Source organism: Pseudonaja textilis, chromosome 1, assembly GCF_049901715.1.
Source record: "Pseudonaja textilis isolate UNSWEBS1 chromosome 1, rPseTex1.2, whole genome shotgun sequence".
Lineage (NCBI taxonomy): Eukaryota > Metazoa > Chordata > Lepidosauria > Squamata > Elapidae > Pseudonaja > Pseudonaja textilis.
Window position 1 is genome coordinate 309,520,447 of NC_141990.1, and position 19,677 is coordinate 309,540,123.

At 39.9% G+C, this 19,677-nt stretch overlaps 1 long non-coding RNA gene across 1 annotated transcript; it reads right to left on the bottom strand.

Moving 5' to 3' along the window:
* Positions 1 to 18,365: 18,365 nt before the first annotated feature.
* On the bottom strand, positions 18,366 to 18,963 carry LOC148128296 (uncharacterized). Its single transcript, XR_015741235.1, has 2 exons — positions 18,887 to 18,963; positions 18,366 to 18,522 (listed from the first exon to the last, which is right to left on the bottom strand). It is a non-coding gene; the product is annotated as an uncharacterized LOC148128296 (long non-coding RNA).
* Between the last annotated feature and the right edge of the window lie 714 nt (positions 18,964 to 19,677).

Below are 19,677 nucleotides of genomic sequence, written 5' to 3' on the forward strand. Positions count from 1 at the left end.
ACATAATCTTGGTGAAGCTGCAAGGGTTGTAAGTGTGAAAAGCAGCAGTCATAAGTCACTTTTTTCAATGTGATTGTAACTTCAATTGGTCACTAAATGAATGGTAATAGCAATAGCTCTTAGACCTATATACTGTTTCACAGTGCTTTACAGCCCTCTCTAGTGGTTACAGAGTCAGCCTTTTGCCCCCAACAATCTGGATCCTCATTTTACCAACCTCAGAAGGATGGAAGGCTGAGTCAACCTTGAGCCAGTGAGATTTGAACTGCCAAATTACTGACAACAGGCAGTCAGCAGAAGTAGCCTGCAGTACTGCATTCTAACCACTGCGCCACCACTGTAAGCTGAGGACTAGCTGTACCGAAGGGAAAGTGAGATGGGCAGAAAAAGAAAACTGGTAGTTCTTAATATATTGAAATCTTCCATTCTTTCTCTGCTGTTTCTCTCATACCCTGCACCCCCAACTCCCACCAAACAACTTCTTAGCTCATTGGTCTCCTGAGACAGAACCAATGACAGGTTGTCAGAAGTCATGCTGAAACCCTAGTTTTTCCCCATTTAAGCAATTCAAAAGGTGTAAAAAGATGAGAGAGAGAGAGAGAGAAAGAGAGAGAGAGATACAACATGCAAATTAATAAGCCCCTATCCTCGTCTGAATTTTCTCTTTCCGAGCAGTGCAGATATTAATTAAAAGAGTTCATGGATAATTTGGCTCTCAGTCTGGGGTCTACAAAGGGAAAGAGGTGCATTTAGACTGAATACCAGGTTTAATTATAGGCAACTATCAGACCATCTCTCTGAGTTCTTTTTTTCCATTTAAGCTATCTCCAATTATTGGACATCAGTAGCACAAGAGAGATTGTTTAAGAGATTGCTTCTATATTACTTTGTCTCTATATTACAGCTTGCACACCAACCCAGAAGGGATAAAATACATCAAGAGAGATTACATTTGAAGCTCATAAAGTGAACTTGGAGGACAATACGGTGCGATTTTAAAATGCTGAACACACTCTGGAACGATTCCACCCACATCACAGGAAGATTTATTTATTTATTTAATATCCAGGACTTGAGCTAAAACAAAGTAGAGCAAAGCTAAACTGGAAGATTTCTCCAGTTAGAGTTGCATGCAGAGTAAGAACAAGCATATCATCAAATTTCACAACATTTAACTGTGTTTGAAATCACTGTATTAATTATATGTCTGAAGTCTTGTGCAGTTTTTGATATTGTCACCTGCCTTCTTCCTACGGTAACTACCATAGGTATTAGATTAGCAAAGGAATGAACTATGATTGGATCTATTAAATTTGAGCTGCAAAAATATCTGGAGGTGCTGGTTTCAGTAGTTACACAAATCAAGAAACAGGTTGTAAAGTCTAGATTGCAACCTTAAGTGCCCATTCTTTATATTATCAGGATGCTTTCTCAGATAGGGAGACAATTTGAAGTTGGTATGAGTAATTTAGCAGAGTGAGAAGGTTAAATGCCTTCCATTCAGCACCACTTGATAAAATTTCAGCCTCATATCTGTTTTTTAAAATACAGTAATTGTCAAAGCCTGAAGATTCACTTGTAGATATCCTCCCATATTGCATAGTTTAGCCCTCGATGTTTATTCAACAAAAAGCTATCCAGAAGAAGATCTTTAAAAGCTTCATTTAGATGAAGGAATTGGAGAAACAAGACAAATATAGCAAGGAAAGAATCCCAAGCATGGGGAAAGATGGCGCAATTAGGACCAAACAGGAGACCTAACCAACCAGAAAATTGTGCAGAGCAAAATAGAAAAACTGATATCGCTTGACTATAATGATCTGTGAAATGCATTCGACAATTCACTTTTATGGGCTATTTTATCAAGCATTTTGTTCCGAGTATCTTGGACTCTCTCCTCTTACCCCATCTCCCTAATCTATTTCATAGGACTTTCAGAGATGACCATCTGCCATTAGCCTTGAGCTTTTGGGAAAAAAAGCAGGATCACAACATGATACTTAAATAATGCACAAACGCTGAAAATAAAATAAAATAATGACATAGTTGTAAACCCAAATGCAGGCACCTAATAATTGCAATAAAACTGGATTTCTGTAATAGGTTTTTCATTGAGGAATAATAATAAAGTTAGATTGCAAAATAATTGGACAATATCACAGCCATCCTATGTCAGCCACTGCTTTTCTGAATCATTCAAGAACCAGATTATAGGAAAGACCTACACTCACATATGACTACCTGTATATTAAAGTCGGGGGGATACGGTGGCTCAATGGCTAAGATGCTGAGCTTGTCGATCAGAAAGGTCAGCAGTTTGGCGGTTCGAATCCCTAGCACCGCATTAACGGAGTGAGCTCCTGTTACTTGTCCCAGCTTCTGCCAACCTAGCAGTTCGAAAGCATGTAAAAATGCATGTAGAAAAATAGGGACCACTTTGGTGGGAAGGTAACAGCATTCCGTGCGCCTTTGGCATTTAGTCATGCCGGCCACATGACCACGGAGACGTCTTTGGACAGCACTGGCTCTTCAGCTTTGTAATGGAGATGAGCACCGCCCCCCCTAGAGCTGGAAACAACTAGCATGTATGTGCAAGGGGAACCTTTACCTTTACCTATATTAAAGTCATTTTTGGATACTCTGATTGGTCCATCACCAAAATCAGTAAAGGTGATGAGCTTTGGCTTCTAATTCTGAAATCCCATCTCAAAAACCACACAGATAGTTCTATCAAGATTGCGTCTCGTTTTTAAAATGACCTTCTAATGGATGACTAAAACATTTTAAGTATTTGATTTTCTCTTTTTCCTTTCAATTTCCTTCCCCTCTTGTAGCTTAATAAAATAATCACGAGATTTGATGTCTGATACGTAATCTTTTCTCCCATCAGTGAAAAAGAAAAATCCTGGAGGCTCACATTAATTTCACAGACTGGCCTCTGGTTAGCAAGAGACCCTCAGATATTGCTTCTTGTTTATTTAATACAAATTATTTCCATTCAAGAGACCATGGCATTTTAGCCCATGGCCTTAAAATGTGAAATATACTGCATCCTTTGAGGGAAGTGGGGTAGGCAATTAGGAAGAGTGTACAACAGCAAAAAGGCCTGGGGGTCAGTTCCCCTTTACACTAATTAGCTCTACCCCATTCCTGTTATATCTTTGCTTTATTGGGCTATTGGAATAGCAAATGTTGTGATGTGGTCTGAGCCTCTTCTTTTTATTGCTTTATGATATCTCTAGACTGCCTTTTCTCTGGAAGGCTGAGTTTTATCCTCACAACAACAACCTTTTGACAAAGATTAGGTTAAGAGGGAGCAACTGGCTCAAAACCACTCAGCAAACTCTGCGGTCAAGCAAGAACTTGGACTATTTCCATGTTCATTACTGAAAGACCACCCACCACTCACAGTGGTGGCAAAAAAGTTTGCTGTCATAAATGAGATTGCACAGATCATCAACATTATCCTGATTTTGCAGCAGTTCAATGCAGAACAGCGTTATCCTCTTGGTGGGGGGGCTAGTACATTCCCTCTTTGCTGCTTCTCCCCCGTTTGCTGCTGCTTCTTTCTCAACATGAAGTGAGAAGAATGTACAAACCAGGGTGCTGAATCTAGATAAGAGTTGCTGGATGTACCTAACCCCATTTCTGATTTGCCCCATTTCACTTTTGTACCTTCGCAGTACTCAAGAATTGCCCAACTCTGCTCTTCCTCCAAAAATAAATTGAATGATTTATGGCCTTTGGCTTCCCTGATTTTAGTTTTAAGAATTCTTGGGTACTCCCTGTGGCACCAAATGACATAGCAAAATTGACTGACGCCATTAAGGAAAGCTGTTAGAATGTGCATTTGGGAATCTGCTGAATAGCTAATTCTCACAGTATTGCTTATGATGTCTATATATATTTGATGATGATGATGATGATGATGATGATGATTCTGTTGCTTTGCATGTACATGTGAGCTTCTGTAGTGGAGACAAACTCCTTGTGTGTTTAATCACACCTCAATAAAACCTATTCTAGTCTAATTCTAATTCTATTTCTATTCTATTCTATTCTATATTGAGGGGTCCTTGGTGCTCTCGGAGCTTGCATGTTTCATTGCATTTGCAAGAAAACAAACAAGCTCAGAAAGCATCAAGGACCCCTCAATTCAACCCTGAGCTACAAATATTCTCCTTTATTTCTATTCTATATTAATTTTTGTTCCTGATTTTATCCGTGCTGTACAACTTTTGTAAAGTTTCTTTCTGATGTGCTGATGCATTATAGGGTGGGACAAGGCAAAACAAAGAGAAATTGTGTGGAAAAATGACAAGCCTTATTTAAAAAAAGCACAGGTAGCTGCTGACAAAGAGCTTCTTAGATCAGGAATGCAATAATAGTGTCAGAATATCACTGCAAAGAGCCCCTCTCAGGTGGGATTGTTCATTGCATAAAAACTGTGATCCCATGTTGGAGAGGAGGCACATGGGTGAGGTTTCTCAGTTATAATTCTGTCCTCAGGAGTAACCTTGGCCTGAGATTAGATGATGATAGTTTAAGGATCAGGCTGCCAAGATAGAGTTACTCGGCTGAGCTTTTGCAGGCTGATGTTGCCCTAGATTGGTGAGTGCCTGTGATGGTTATAAAGATTCTTCTGACATCTTCCAGGTACTTATTTTTATCATATTCTTAGCTGTGGATTTATTTGTATTGTTTTTATTAATGAAAATGACAGAAAGCCTTTGAATTCTGATAGTGTATAAACTACTCTAGGAAGAAGAATGAAGAAAAAAGGAGAAAGGAAGGAAGGAAGGAAGGAAGGAAGGAAGGAAGGAAGGAAGGAAGGACATATTTTTAAATGAATGGGAGAACAAAAAGAACTAGTATTGAGAAGACAAGGAAGAAGGGACGGCAGAAGGGGCATGACCCCAACTTTTGATTAAACATCTCTGTGGCAGTCCCAGAAAGAAAATTGCCTGTATTGATTGCCCCATCCTAGATTTTATGCACCTTTGTTGTAACAGCAAACCCTACTTTTAATCTGGATCATAAATAACTGAACACTGATTAAATGAAGGTTGGAAATAAACTAAGACCAGCATTGATGATCTCTAAGAAAAAAACAGTTTGCCTTCAGAAGTTGCTATATTTAAGAAGAGATTGGGTAGCCATTTGTCTGGAATTGTATAGGTTCTGTGCTTCAGCCGGGGATTGGACTAGAAGCTCCCTACCAACTCTGTTATTCTGTATTTTGTATTCTGACTTCAACTGAAAGAAAGGAAAGAAGCTTGATTCGTGACCTCTTGAATCAAAGAGTTCAGGCCATTTTCTGATTTAAATGAGGGAATAGAAGGGGAACTCGTCAAATTTGCAGATGACACTAAGCTGGCAGGAATAACCAACACCTCAGAAGTCAAGCTCAGGATCCAAAAAGATCTTGGCAGACTTGAACAATGGGCCCTATCTAACAAAATGAATTTTAATGTGGACAAAAGCAAAGTTTACATTTAGGCAGGAAAATCAAAGGTATATAAGTACAGACCTGGCTCAAAAACAGTAACTGTGAGGGGGACCTTGGAGTCCTAGTGGGTGATCATTTGAATATGAGCCAGCAGTGGGCAGCAGCAGCCAAAAAAGCTAATACAATCCTGGGATGTATAAACAGAGGCATAGAATCAAGATCACTTGAAGTATTACTACCACTTTATAAAGCCCTATTAAGACCACAACTGGAATACTGCAACCAATTCTAGTCCCTATAATACAAAAAAAGATATTGAGGCTTTGGAAAAAGTTCAGAGAAGAGCAACTAAGATGATCAAAGGTCTGGGGACTAAAACATGAAGAACTGCTGCAGGATGTGGGTTTGGCTAGTCCAAAGAAAAGATGAATTAAGGGTGACATGATAGCAGTATTCCAGTAGTTAAGGGGCTGCCACAAAGAAGAGGAGGTAAAATTATTCTCCAGAGCACCAGAGCGCAGGACAGGAAACAATGGCTGAAAACTATGGTAATCAAAGAGAGAAGCAATCTAGAATTAAGGAGAAACAGGGAGGACAATTAACCAGTGGAACAGCTTGCCTTCAAAAATATAATTTCCTTTGCGATTTTCCCCTTTCGATGTAGCACCCCCGTACATGGGAATGCATGAAAAATTCACCTAGTTTTCCTTGCATCGTCATCTCCCTTTGTCTCCCTTATCTCTTTGCTTATATTCCCTGCCCCTAATGAAGTAGACTGTGACACTCATAAAAGCTTACACAATGATAACTGGTTTCCCTTGAGAGTACAAGACCTTTGTTTCCCAGCGAAAGACAAAAATGATTACCTTAAAATAGCAACACGAGCCTTGGGTTATATGTTTCTGAATGAGCTTTGAATATAATTCCATTTGATCATTTCAAAGGAGATATCATTTGGATTAAAATCCAAACCCTTGAATGGGTTATGGAACTCAATAAACCTTCTTTTTTCACCCCAAAACCACTTTCTTGTTTGTAAAGTACCTTATATAACAGCATTTTCTCCGACACAAGGAATTTAATTCAGAATGAACCAGTGATAAAGATGGCACATTGACCTCAGCCATACATTTTCTTTCTTTGAGAAGATTAGGAACTGTTCACTCTATGTAGAGGAATTGGCATCAATTACATTGTTGAACTGCTGTTGTTGTTTTCACCAAAATGCATTTTTCTCATTCATTGGAGGCATCTCCATTCAGCTACAAAGTCAGCTGAAGTCAGGCATCATCAAAAATCAAATAAATAAAAAGAAAGAAATAATGAGACTATTATAAAATTAATGTAGACCTGAAAAATTAACCTTGGTGTACCTTCAAGGTTTAGCAGATTAATTATGGTTAAAGATCTCTGCAGATTAAAGTCAGTTTTGTCAGAGCCATCTTTTGGATCCAGATCAGTGGTGAGATTTAAAAATTTTTACTACCAGTTCTGTGGGTATAGCTTGGTGGGCGTGGCTTGGTGGACGTGGCAGGGGAAGGATAGTGTGAAATCTCCATTCCCATCCCACTCCAGGGGAAAGATACTGCAAAATCCCATTCCCTCCCCACCCCACTAACCTGCTTTCCAGCTCCGTTCTCCTGTGCAGGGCAACAAAAGAAGACCCAGTTAATCAGCTGGGACTCGGGAGGCTGAGAATAGATGGGGGTGGGGCCAGTCAGAGGTAGTTTTTGCCGGTTCTCTGAACTCCTCAAAATTTCCGCTACCGGTTCTCCAGAACTGGTCAGAATTTGCTGAATGCCACCTCTGATCCAGATGAGTAGGCTCAAACCTTGAATTATCCCATCTGGGCTACAAGTGGAATGGCCCATGAAGATGACCACAAAGAGATGTTGCATTGCTACTATCTGGTGGAAAATAAAGTATTCATAGTCCAGATATGCTAGCTTAGCTTTTGTGACCCTGTTGATTCCTGGTTTCTGCCTGAAGTAGTCCCTGCAGTTTTCTTCGAAGATTTTGGAAATAGTTTGCCATAGCCAGGAGAATCACTGGTGAAAGCTTACTTGTTCGTAGGACAGAACTAGAGCCCACAATATATTCTAGTGCCCTAACCATCACACCAAACTGGCTCTCTTATTCAAAGTTCAATAAGAAAATGGAGCTGCACATAGTAATATTTGTGAGACAAAGTACTGTATAAAATTAACCCTGCATTTATGCTTTCTAAATCGCAATCCATATAAACTTTCTTTTTTCTTATTCCATCACAAATATTTTTTCCTTTTGTCAAAATTCTATTTCCACTGTAAAATCTAAAATGTGCCTCCAATATTTCTTGAAATAAATTTAAATGGCATTCCATTTATAATTTTAAAAGGATTAATTAAAAATTAAAATTGCAGGGAATCCTTGGGCACATGCCCCTTATGCTGCCCCAAATCACTGCATAAATGTCTGATGAATACTAATAATAATGTGTGTTTTTTTCACTGAATGTACCTAGCTCAGTTCTGATTAATGGTTGGATGGGAAGTTTCTACACAATACTGAGGCTATAGCCTAGCATGACAAGTTTTAAAAAAACCTTTTCCATAGGTGATAGCAACCTACTTCCATAAGGCTAATGAAAGTATGCATGGAAGCTCCAGAAACTGAACTCAACTCAAGGATACAACCTTCATTTTTCATTGTTGCTACAGGCAATCCTTATTTACAGCAACAATTGGGACTGGAATTGCCATTGCTAAGCCATGTGGTCACAAATATTAGCAATGGCTAATACTTGCTAAGCATGATGTCACGTGACTACACTGCTTAACAATGGCAATTCAGGCAGTCCCGGGTGCAATTGTTAAGTGAGGACCACAAGGACATCACATGACTGCAACTTTTGACTTCCTGCTGGCTTCCCCATTGGCTTTTGAGAAGCTGGCAGGGAACATGGAAAATCATCCATTGCTCACTGCAATGTCATAAATATGAGCCAGGCACCAAGTGCTCAGATCACAATCACACGGCAGCAGGGACCCGGCAGCAGGGACCCATGTCATTTGCTCAATGCTCTTATAAGTTTGAATGATCGCCGAACAAGTGGTTGTTAAATAAGGACCTGCATTTTGAAGAAGCAGTTAGGAAGAATATCGATACTTTTGAAATTTGGTGTTTGGAGAAGACTCCTAAGAATATCACGGACAGTCTAGAACAGGGGTCGCCAACCTTTTGGACCTCAGGGACCACCAAACTCATAATTTTAAATTCCGCGGACCAGACACCCTTGGAAAATCCCCCAAAAAGTCTGCAGAAAAATTCCCCACCCTGTTTTCCTACGAATCAATCATTCTTTATTTGGGAGCTCAGGATACCATCTCCAGCTCCGTTCTGGGTGGGGGGAGAGAGAGAGAGAGAGAGAGAGACTGACTTTTGGCTTCATGCAAGGAAACCAGCAGAAGGAGCAGAAGTCTTTTCTTTCTCTTCCCCCAAACTCCGCTAGAAATGAGACTTTGTGAGACTTGTCACGCCGGTGCAGCCTCTTGGAGCAGGATGCCTTGCAGGGTCCCAAAGACTCATTTCTGGCAGAGTTTGGGGGAGAGAAAGAAAGACTTTTGCTGCTTTCATTGCATGCAGCCAAAAGCAGAAGCAGAAAGAAGCAGAAAGAAGCAGCCGGGTGGCCAGGCCAGGCGTGTGGGGTGAGTGGGGCAAGTTCCCCGCCTCCACCCTTTCTCCCCTCCCCTCACTATCTTGTGTTCCCACGGGCCATGTGGGTGGTGCAGCCTTGTGTTCCTGCGCAGCCTGGATTAATTGCTTTGGGGGGTGCTTTGGGGGTGACATTTCTCTGTGGACCATCAAAATTTTCTTGTGGCCCACCAGTGGTCCCCGGCCCACTGGTTGGCGACCACTGGTCTAGAAAACAAACATATGAATCATTGAACAAATCAACTCAGAGTCTCACTCAAGACACAAATCATCAGGCTCTCATTATCTTACTTCGGACACATGTGAAGAGCCAGCTCTCTGGAAAAGGGCCTAATGCTGGGAAAGGTGAAAAGAAAGAGAAGAGGATGACCAGCAGCAAGATGGATGGACCCAATTACAATGACAATGGGTGCACAATTGAAAGACCTGAAAGACCCTGGTTAAGGACAGATCATTGTGGTGAAATAATTGTTCAAATTGTAAAAAACAATTTGATGGCACATAGTCAAAAATCAATTATTGCTGCTAAAATATCAGAATAGAAAAACTTTTCCAGATCATACCAAAATCTTGCTTCCCACTTCCATAGTGCTTCCCACAGTAGCCAATCATGTAAATCTTTGCAAGCTTAAATCTAGGGGGAAACTCTGTCTTCATTATAACCAGAAGTTAGATGGACTCGTCCCAAGGGGAAAAGACAAGTAAACTGGGATGGTGATCCTACCAAACCTTGATCCAACATCACCCTAATCCCATTTTCCCTAATAACGAACGTCGTTGTTCTGTTAAATTATTACATTCAGAACAGACACATTGCTCATTTCTTTTCCAAATAAAGACTACGTCCACCTAGCTCCGGGAAATGTGGGGATGTGGCATCTTGCCTAAGTTTTTAATTATGAGCCAGATGGGTCAAAGGTTCTCTATTAGAGGTTATGACTACTTCAGTGATTCTCAAGCTTCCCGTCTTTAAGATGGTGGACTTATAGAATTTCCCAGCCAGCAATTCTGGGAGTAGAAGTTCACACATCTTAAAGGGGCCAAAGTTAAGAAACATTGCTCTACTTCCTACAATAACACCCTTACCAAATATCCCCATTATTCCTCCAAACTCCCCACTAGATATCCAGGTCAGTTCTGCCAAGTATCACTTGCTGTCCGCTCATAACCTCACTTCCTTTTACAGCTGGTTGGCCCTAATTCCATTAATGGGTTCTGCTAATGAGAGGCTGTACAGGGCTTGGGCAAAATAATGCAATAATGAGGAAATGACTTTTCTGCTCATTGGCCTTGTGCCATCTCTGGACTCTGGAAGCTGATGAACAAAAATCAAAACCATATCTCTCCTGAGAGTTGCTAGGCCGTGGTAGCCAATTAAGCCTTCTATAATCTAATGCGGGACCAGAAATCCCATCACAACCAGTTGTCCTGAACAAGAAGACTGGGGAAAATGGAACAAAATATGCAACCACTTCTTTTATATCCTCCTTCTCATGCTCTGATAGGACTCTGCAATGCTTCAAAGGTTTTTTTTAAAGGTGCTCTGAAGAATAGCGGGGTATAAACATAGCACTAGTCTGCAACGGTTTAAAACAGCCATATTTTTTTAACCAGGATGATGTGACAGCTGAAGGCAGCCATATGATCGTAAAGGGAAATGTTGCTGCTGCTGCTTGAAAGGGTTGAACACTGGTGTTAAGTTTGCACCTGTATGTACTTCAAAGGACCTATTTTGAATTATTTGCAAAATGCTGCCCAGCCCTATTAATTCATTACCAAACTTTGTTGTCCATTAATAGGGCTTGAACTTGTTTTGTAGTCCAGGGTTGAGGAGAATTACCTAAATCATCGTATGCCCATTCAGTTATCAGGATTTGCAGAATCAGCAAATCATGGTTTGATTAATACCAGAAAGAATGAAAAAACTTTATGCAAGCTAGAAATAGGAAAGGGGTAAGCATGGAAAAGTCCTCTCTGGATTGGAGGTTTATCTTGATAAACATCTCTTTCTTTTCTACTAGACATCACACAGGCAGACGATACCACCATTCTACCTGGGCTGTTTACATCATAACTGGGAAACCAGGTAAGCTCATGCACAAGTCATCCTCCGGCTAACATGGGTGCCGCTACAATTTCCCCACTGAAAACTGAATTTTCTAAAACCACTCCTGGTCCTTTCTTTTTTTCCAGGACTTCAAAATGCAGGAAAAAAGACTTCCTTGAGAAAATCATCCTCTTTCCAGGTTGTACATAATTTGGCTGAAATGAACTATTTCTATGAAAATGAAAGTATGCAGGAGGATGTCTGAGATTATCAAGTAAGAGAGGAAAATAGGAGCGTGTGTGTGTGTGTATGTGTGCAGGTATGCATGTATGTTGTGTGTGTTATCTCCAGGTAAATTCAGTTCCCCCTTCTCATACTGTCAATGTATGCAACAAAATTTCATTTAATGTATGCCAATTAATGTATATTCAAAGTAATAATAAAGTTATTCATTCATTCAGTTCCATTTACACTCTCATCATGCAGTTTCCATCTCTTCCACCACTATAACCACCCTTTTTTAAAGCTTTTGGGGGGGCAGAAAAGGGGAGCATTTCTATATGTAATTAAGCTTTTTGGAAAAGGTCCTGCCAGACTAACAAGGGCCCCCGTACCACAAAATGAAGACACCCAGATTTCTTTGGCCCTTATCTGCAGATAATTGTCCTGCCTTGGTTCAATCATACAGCATTGAAGAAAAGACATCCAAGGACCAGATTTCTTTTTTAAATTAAAAAAAAATCAATATCCATATGTAGCCCGAGGACCACAAGTTGCAGCTAGCAATATCTCTTGGGGATTCCCAGGGTAAGAAAACAGAAAGCAGAGGAGGAAAAAAGTAACTAGGTAGGGGTGTCAAACTCACAGCATCACGGAGGCTTCACGTGATGTGGGGGACTTTTTTTCCCCTTCGCTAAACCGGATAATGGGCATAGCCAGCATGTGACGCATCTGGCCTGCACCACAGGCTGGGACTTTGACACCCCTGAGCTAGGGAAAGTCTTATCTCTTTTCAGAAGCAATCACAAGAGAGACAGGTGGAGTGAGTACACAGGAGGACTGCACCTTGCATTCAGGCTACTTCTTTTGTGGCAAGGTAACAAGACAAAATAGCAAGCAAATCACCCCAACTCCTTCCTTCCACCCATCACACATATACAGAAGAGTCCAACTGTTTGCAAAGAGTAGGATAACCTTCCTTCATTTTTGCGGAACTACAGCTATTCTGCTGCAAAAACTTCATTGCTTCTCAGAGCTTTTATACACAAATCCTCCCTCTTCCCTCTGCCAGTTTATACAACCCATATTTGACTTAAAATAGTAAACCCACAAAGGGGATCTTGCCAAGAAATACATTCTTGGGAAAGTTGCAGCCCTGCGCTGCCTGAAATTACAGCTCCATCATGTATAAGCATTATTCATGGGATCGTGAAACAAAGGAAGGAAAATAGATTTTCCATTGAGTTTTCCCACCAAGAGTTCAATAGATCAGTTTAAAAAGTTGGAAGAAAGTAATGCCTGAAATGTATTTTATTTTCAATATTTATATCCTGCATTTTCATAATTTTTTTATTATTTATCCCAAATCAACTTATAAAAAAATGTTGAGCCCTGTGAAGAGGTTGGATTTCCATGGCCCTGTAATTTAAGATTACAGCAACAGAAGTCCAGTAACTCTAAATGGCACAAAGGTTAGGGAAACCTGCCTCTGTTTCTCCATACAGCAACAGTAGTTTTCCTCTGATGCTACATTGGAAATTAGTCTTTAAATACCTGAAACCCACAGGAACTGAGTAAAAGACTACAAAGATTTGGCCATGTTTGAGTACATGCCAGTTAGAGAAAGGATCAGGGTTCCTATATAGGTAGTCCTCAACTTATTTGATCTCAATTGAGTCAAAAACATCTGTTGCTAAGGAAGACATCTGTTAAATGATTTTTGCCTTTACAACCTTTCTTGCCACCGTTGTGAAACACTGCAGTGTTAAGTTAAGTGAAGTGGTTAAGTAAACCTGGATTCCCATTGATTTGCTTGTCAAAAGGTTGCAGAAGCTGATCACATAACCCCAGGACACTGCAACCATCATAAATATGCATCAATTGCCAAGTTTGTCAATTTTGATCATGTGACCATGGGGATGCTGCAATGGTTAAGGTAGAAGGTAGAATTGTTTATTGGCCAAGTGGGATTGGACACACAAGGAATTTGTCTTGGTGTAAATATTCTCAGTATACATAAAAGAAAAGATAAAAGGAAACAGTCAATATAAATCGTAAGGATACAAGGGACAAAGTTACAGTCATACAGTCACAAGTGGGAGGGGATGAGTGATAAGGAGTGATGAGAAGATTAATAGTAATAGTAGTGCAGACTTTGTAATAGTTGAACAGGGTCGAGGGAATTATTTATTTAGCAGCGTGATGGCTTTTGGGGGGAAAAACTGTTCTTGTGTCTAATTGTTTTGGTGTGCAGTGCTCTATAGCATCGTTTTGAGGGAAGGAGTTGAAACAGTTTACGTCCGGGATGTGAGGGGTCTGTAAATATTTTCACAGCCCTCTTTTTGACTTGTGCAGTATACAGGTCCTTGATTGAAGGCAGGTGGATAGTAATTGTTTTTTCTGCAGACCTAATTATTCTCTGAAGTCTGTGTCTGTCCTGTTGGGTTGCAGAACCAAACCAGACAGTTATAGAGGTGCAGAGGGCAGACTCAATCATTCCTCTGTAGAACTGGATCAGCAGCTCCTTGGGTAGTTTGAGCTTCCTGAGTTGGTGCAGAAAGAACATTCTTTGTTGTGCTTTTTTGATGATGCTTTTGATATTAGGTGTCCATTTTAGGTCATGTGATATAGAACCTAGAAATTTGAAGGTCTCTATTGTTGATACTGTGTTAGTCTAGTATTGTAAGAGGTGGTAGTATGGGAGAGTTTCTTCTAAAGTCTACCACCATTTCTACGGTTTTGAGTGTGTTCAGTTCCAGATTGTTCCGGTTACACCACGAGGCAAGTTGTATAACCTCGTCTGTAATGCGGATTCGTCGTTGTCTCGAATGAGACCAATCACTGTTGTGTCATCAGCAGACTTCAGTATTTTAACAGATGGATCATTTGAGATGCAGTCATTGGTATATAGGGAGAAGTGGAGAAAGCACACAGCTTTGGGGGCGTGGGCTGTGCTGATTGTACAGGTTTAGGATGTGATTCTGCCTAGCTTCACCTGCTGCTTCCTGTCTGTTAGGAAGCTTATAATCCACTTACAAGTGGGTTCAGGTACCGCTAGTTGGTTTAATTTACTTAGAAGAATGTCTGGAATGATGGTATTGAATGCTGAACTGAAGTCTACAAAGAGGGCCCTTGCGTAGGTATTTGGAGATTCAAGGTATTGTAGGATATAATGCAGAGCCATGTTAACAGCATCATCTGTTGATCTATTTGCTCGATATGCAAACTGTGTGGGATCTAACAGTGGATCCGTGATGGTTTTCAGGTGGGACAGCACAAGCCTTTCAAAGATTTTCATAACTACAGATGTTAGAGCAATTGGTCTGTAGTCATTCAGTTCCTTGATGGAGTGCTTAAGTGTGAAAAACGGTCATAAGTCACTTTTCTCATTGCCATTGTAACTTTGAACAATCATTAAATGAACTGTTGTAAGTCAAGGACTACCTATCCCTTTAATTATTTTGGTAAAAAAGCAGTTTCATAAGGTATAGTCTGAGGTGTCACTTCTATCTTCTGGAATCTCCATGACCAAGGTTTTATGACTGTTTCTTAAAGATGTAGAGGAGTTAGCCCAGGGGTGTCAAACTCAATTTCAAACTGAGGGTCACATCAGGGTTGGGTTTGACCTTGGAGGGGGGGCAGGGGGGCATGGCCAGGATGTGTGTGGCCAGTTTGACGTCACTCGTGTCAGGGGTGCATGTGGTGGCCCGAGCACTCTGCCTATGAAAACGGACCCCCAAACTCCATTTTCAGCTGCGACGGCCTCCTGCAACCCTCTGCCAGAAAAAACAAAACTAGGGAGGGCCTACCGTGGCCCTTCTGAGCTCCGTTTTCACTGGCAGAGGCACTGCGGGCCAATCCTTCACTGTTACCAAGACGCCCCACGTGCCAGATCCCGTGGGCCTTGAGTTTGACACCGAGTTAGGCCATGGCTTTGAAGTAAAAGTATGCTTTACACTAGCTATTACAAAAACAGCAGCTTAGTAGAAAAATGGAGAGGGAGAAAGAGCCTCGTTGACCTGCCTTGACTATAGTGGGTATAAGAGGGAAGAAAAAGAGGAAATGAAAAATTCTGTCAGGCCTTCAAGATTCTGCTATTACTGTCTACATCAATAAAAGTAGAGTGCTAATATTGCTTGTGGTTTCTCTTTCCTGCCCTGCTCTGCCACAAAAGATTGATAGAAGCCATATTTGTCATTTATTTTTCCAAATGGTACCCAGATGTTCCTGGCAAATTATCATAAACTTGGTTTTTCCAGAACTGGATTCATGATGATTATCAAGGTTATATCTATTAATAATTTCTTTAAAGAATTAAGAAGCAGAAAATTTATTCAAATGCATTCTTAGATATAGTTTGTGGGTGATATATCTTTTCCAAGAATGTATAATTTTGCAGGTTGATCATCAAATAAATTTTAAGGTGCCAGATGTTTTTAACCAGGTGGTATTTCAGGAGAAATAAGAAACAGTAATGTCTCCTATTTATATCCCTGTTTGGTTTTAAATCTTGTTTTAAATATAGCACCAATGGGAAACTAAGGGATCCTTTCGTTGGCACAACTTGAGAACTTGATTATTCTTTCAAAATACAAATTTATGGTTTCTCATAAGCAAAAAATAAAACATCTTTTTTCTGGTCATCTGCTGCCGAAAACCAAGTACTCCTAAAAGTGAAGAGTTGTTAATGTTTAGAAAGATCTGATCAGTATTTTTAAGTTAAGGATAACATAACATCCTTTCAATAAGAACAACTTGACTGTGGAAGCAATTCCTCAGAGAAGCGGTGTGCTTATGTCAGGCCCCCAAGAACCAAGAATGACACATGGAGTTATTTCTGACTAGTTTATTGTTCTTCACTCATCCATAGATGGACTCTTGCGAGACTAAAGCAATTAATTGCGTAACAATTGATATACTTTGGGAATAGCCAAAAGGAGCCATTTTAACCTTCTTCCTGCTAACCAAACTTTCCAAGCTTTGCTGCCTCTCTGGAATGCACTGGGAATCCAAAATACATTTCACAACTTCTTAAACAATGGACTGTTTAAGACTAGGATGACATCCATCATGACTTCAGTCTGGATTCCTACACTGAGTATAGCATTCATCTCAATCACTTTAGTGGTCATTGTAATCTTCAGATTCAAATCTAGAACCAATGAGCTTGGTCCTTTGACTAGAGCACCATATCTTGACCTCTCGGCTTCCAGATCCTTCCAGACCCCTTCCAGATCCTAAGCTGCAGAAAACTGGGCAACTGTTAACAGTGTGCAGCTATCATTAGGTTGTAGTAAAAAAAAGAAGGATGATTATAATAGTGCAAAGTTTTACAATGCATATAAAAAAAACAGGCAATATGTTCTGGAGGCTGGAGATTCTAAGTTATGGTCTCAACAAATCTTCAAAGAACTAATTAGAAAAGACTGGGGTAGACACATCAATGTGAAGGATAACATGGATCCCATATGTATAATATATTTTTAATGTGTATACAGTAAATATATGTGAAATGGGCTGAATGGGTACCTGAACCTATTTTCCTGCATTGAAAAATGTTCCATATAAATTTATGTTTAGCTCAGAAGTGCGCCTCTTGCTCACAATTAAAGTGTTATAGATTTCTTCAGGCTTGGGTGATTACATAGATTAAAAACTCAGTAGATTGTGGAACTATAGAAAAGTTTCATTTTGACTGAAAGGAGATTCATTACTAGGAGAACATTGTATTGAGATGTCTATCTTGGCTTCTGCCTCTATATTCAAATGTTTCAGTATGTTTTGGCTGAACATCTCCCCAGTTGGGAATATGTCATGTTTCTCGAGCACCAGTAATTTTTGCTGCAGTGACTGGTGCAATTCTCTTCCCCCAATAGCTCATCCTCATCACTTCTGCTCTTACTTTGGGGACCAGTATGACTGATACCATTTTGATAGTGTAGATGAAACAACTTTCTCTGTACTTTCTCTGTGTTATTGGAGGAATCTTTTCTGCACCCTTGTCAGTTCTGAAGAAGCTTTTTAGATGAGAAGCTAAACGACTTCAAGGAAAAAAACCCCAAGAAAGTCCATTTGCCTTATGAAAAGTACCTTTGGGACATCTATGACCTGGATTATTGAGAATCTCCACAGACCTTCTGGGCAGAGTTCTCGATGCAACAGATGCTGTCTTGGTTCAAAAGAACATTTATACGACCATGTAGCACATAGATTTCATATTTCTACTCTCTGTACTGGATAGTAGTTATAAAGTAATCTGATCATGTACATATTACTGCTATGGCTTACTAGGATATGTGGTAATCTGTTGAGGATGGGACATACCCTGAAAGCTTCTGAGGACAAATTCTGAATTAATCATTATATCAACTCCTGAATTAATTTTAGAAGACTTTTATAGCCATTAGTTTACAAATGCTTCCCAGAATTTGACAGATCATCCAAACATGTACTTGGTTTCAAAGTGAAATGCTCATTGGAATCAACATGTTTTGCAACTACTCTCATCGGTCAAGCATAACAGATAGCTACCAAATGACCCATTTTCTTACATTTGTGGCATTCTTCCATCTTGGCAGTGCATCCTGATTTTTGTTTATCTTCTTCCACAGTAAGTGCATCTACAGTCCATTTGCTGTATTGATAGAGATTGCATTGAGACAAAGCTCACATAGGCTTTTCTTTCTATAGGACTGTTTGAATGCTGGGCTGTTTAAGCAACCATCTGCAGATCCCTATTAAATTTTCTTGATTTGGTCCTATCTGGCCCTTGAAATGTCTAGAGTAGAATTAGAATTAGAATAGAATAAACAAAGTTGGAAGGACCTTGGAGGTCTTCTAGTCCAACCCCCTGCTTAGGCAGGAAACCCTACACCACTTCAGACAAATACTTATCCAACATCTTCTTAAAAACTTCCAGTGTTGGAGCATTTACAACTTCTTAAAATAATTTGTTGCTTCTGAAATATTTTGTCCATTTATTTTGTGGATGTCTTGATGGTTTTAATTGTTTAATTTTTTAAATAATTTTACAATTATAAGCCACCCAAGTCACTTAACTGAGTTTGGCAGGTATAGATATTTAATAAATAAAACTAAAATACCTACCGTGTTTCTCATATAATAAGGCCGGGTCTTCTTTTTTTTTTTTGAGCCCCGAAAAAACGGCTAGGCCGTGTTTTGAGGGGGTGACTTAATTCCCCCCGCCTTGCATCTTCAGGCGGGTGAGCGGAGATGGCTTGGATGTTGACCTCGGCGTTGGTGGGGTACTTTGTATTGGGGTCAACGCAGGCAGCACCATATCTGGGTGTGCAACAAAAGTACTTCCTAATGGCAAGTCCCCCCCATTCCTATTTTGTATGTTTTAATATAGGCCTTAATTTGGGGGGAGGGGCTTAATTTCATTTCATGCCTATAAAACATGCTGGGGCTTCCTATTGGGGGAGGCCATATTGTTGGAGAAACAGAGTAATTGGTACTTAATATCCTCATTTTTGCTGAGTCCCTGCTCAATCATTGTGCAACTGCCTTTTACTTATTAAATTTATATTCCACCCTTCTCACTGGTAAGACAATTCTGGATGCTTACAGACAGTAAAAAGAAAAATATAGAAACGATTAAAATTTAAAAGGTATATAAAAACTAGAAACAAGACAACAGATGGCATGGGCATGAGATCTTCTCCTTACCACCTCCAGCTATATATAAGATTTTGGAGATTCCCCAGGCTTTTGTCAAACACATTTTCTAATTACTACATGACTGTTTTCTGGCACCAGCAGTAAAAATTTTTAAAAATGCTTTTTTTTTACCTATTACTCATTGGCATAAATAAGGCTCAATACCTGAAGTTCTTCTTCAGTTTAATAGCTATCTTGTATAGGAAGAATCCTATGCAAGATACACAGGAAGAATATCTGCTTCCATCCAGCAATCCAGCAATTAAATCTCTTGCTAATCCCCCAAACTTCAGATCTTTGAGTTTCTTCTTACTCTTATTTCCAGAGTTGCTAAATGTCATATTCCTGACACCATGATTGTTCTCTCTAAATAAGTCTGCGACTTACATTAAACCCCACCAAGGGGTCATTAACTACACCCTGCTTACAACTCATTGTATGGTTTGATCTACCCGCCTTAGTGTTTTGATCAATTTTACCTCAGGATCAATCAAGACATGTTTTCCTTGCAAGATACTTTTCTTTCGTGTTAATCTACTGACTAGGACCTCCTTGTACTACAAGCTGAATTTTTGATAGCTTCATCACA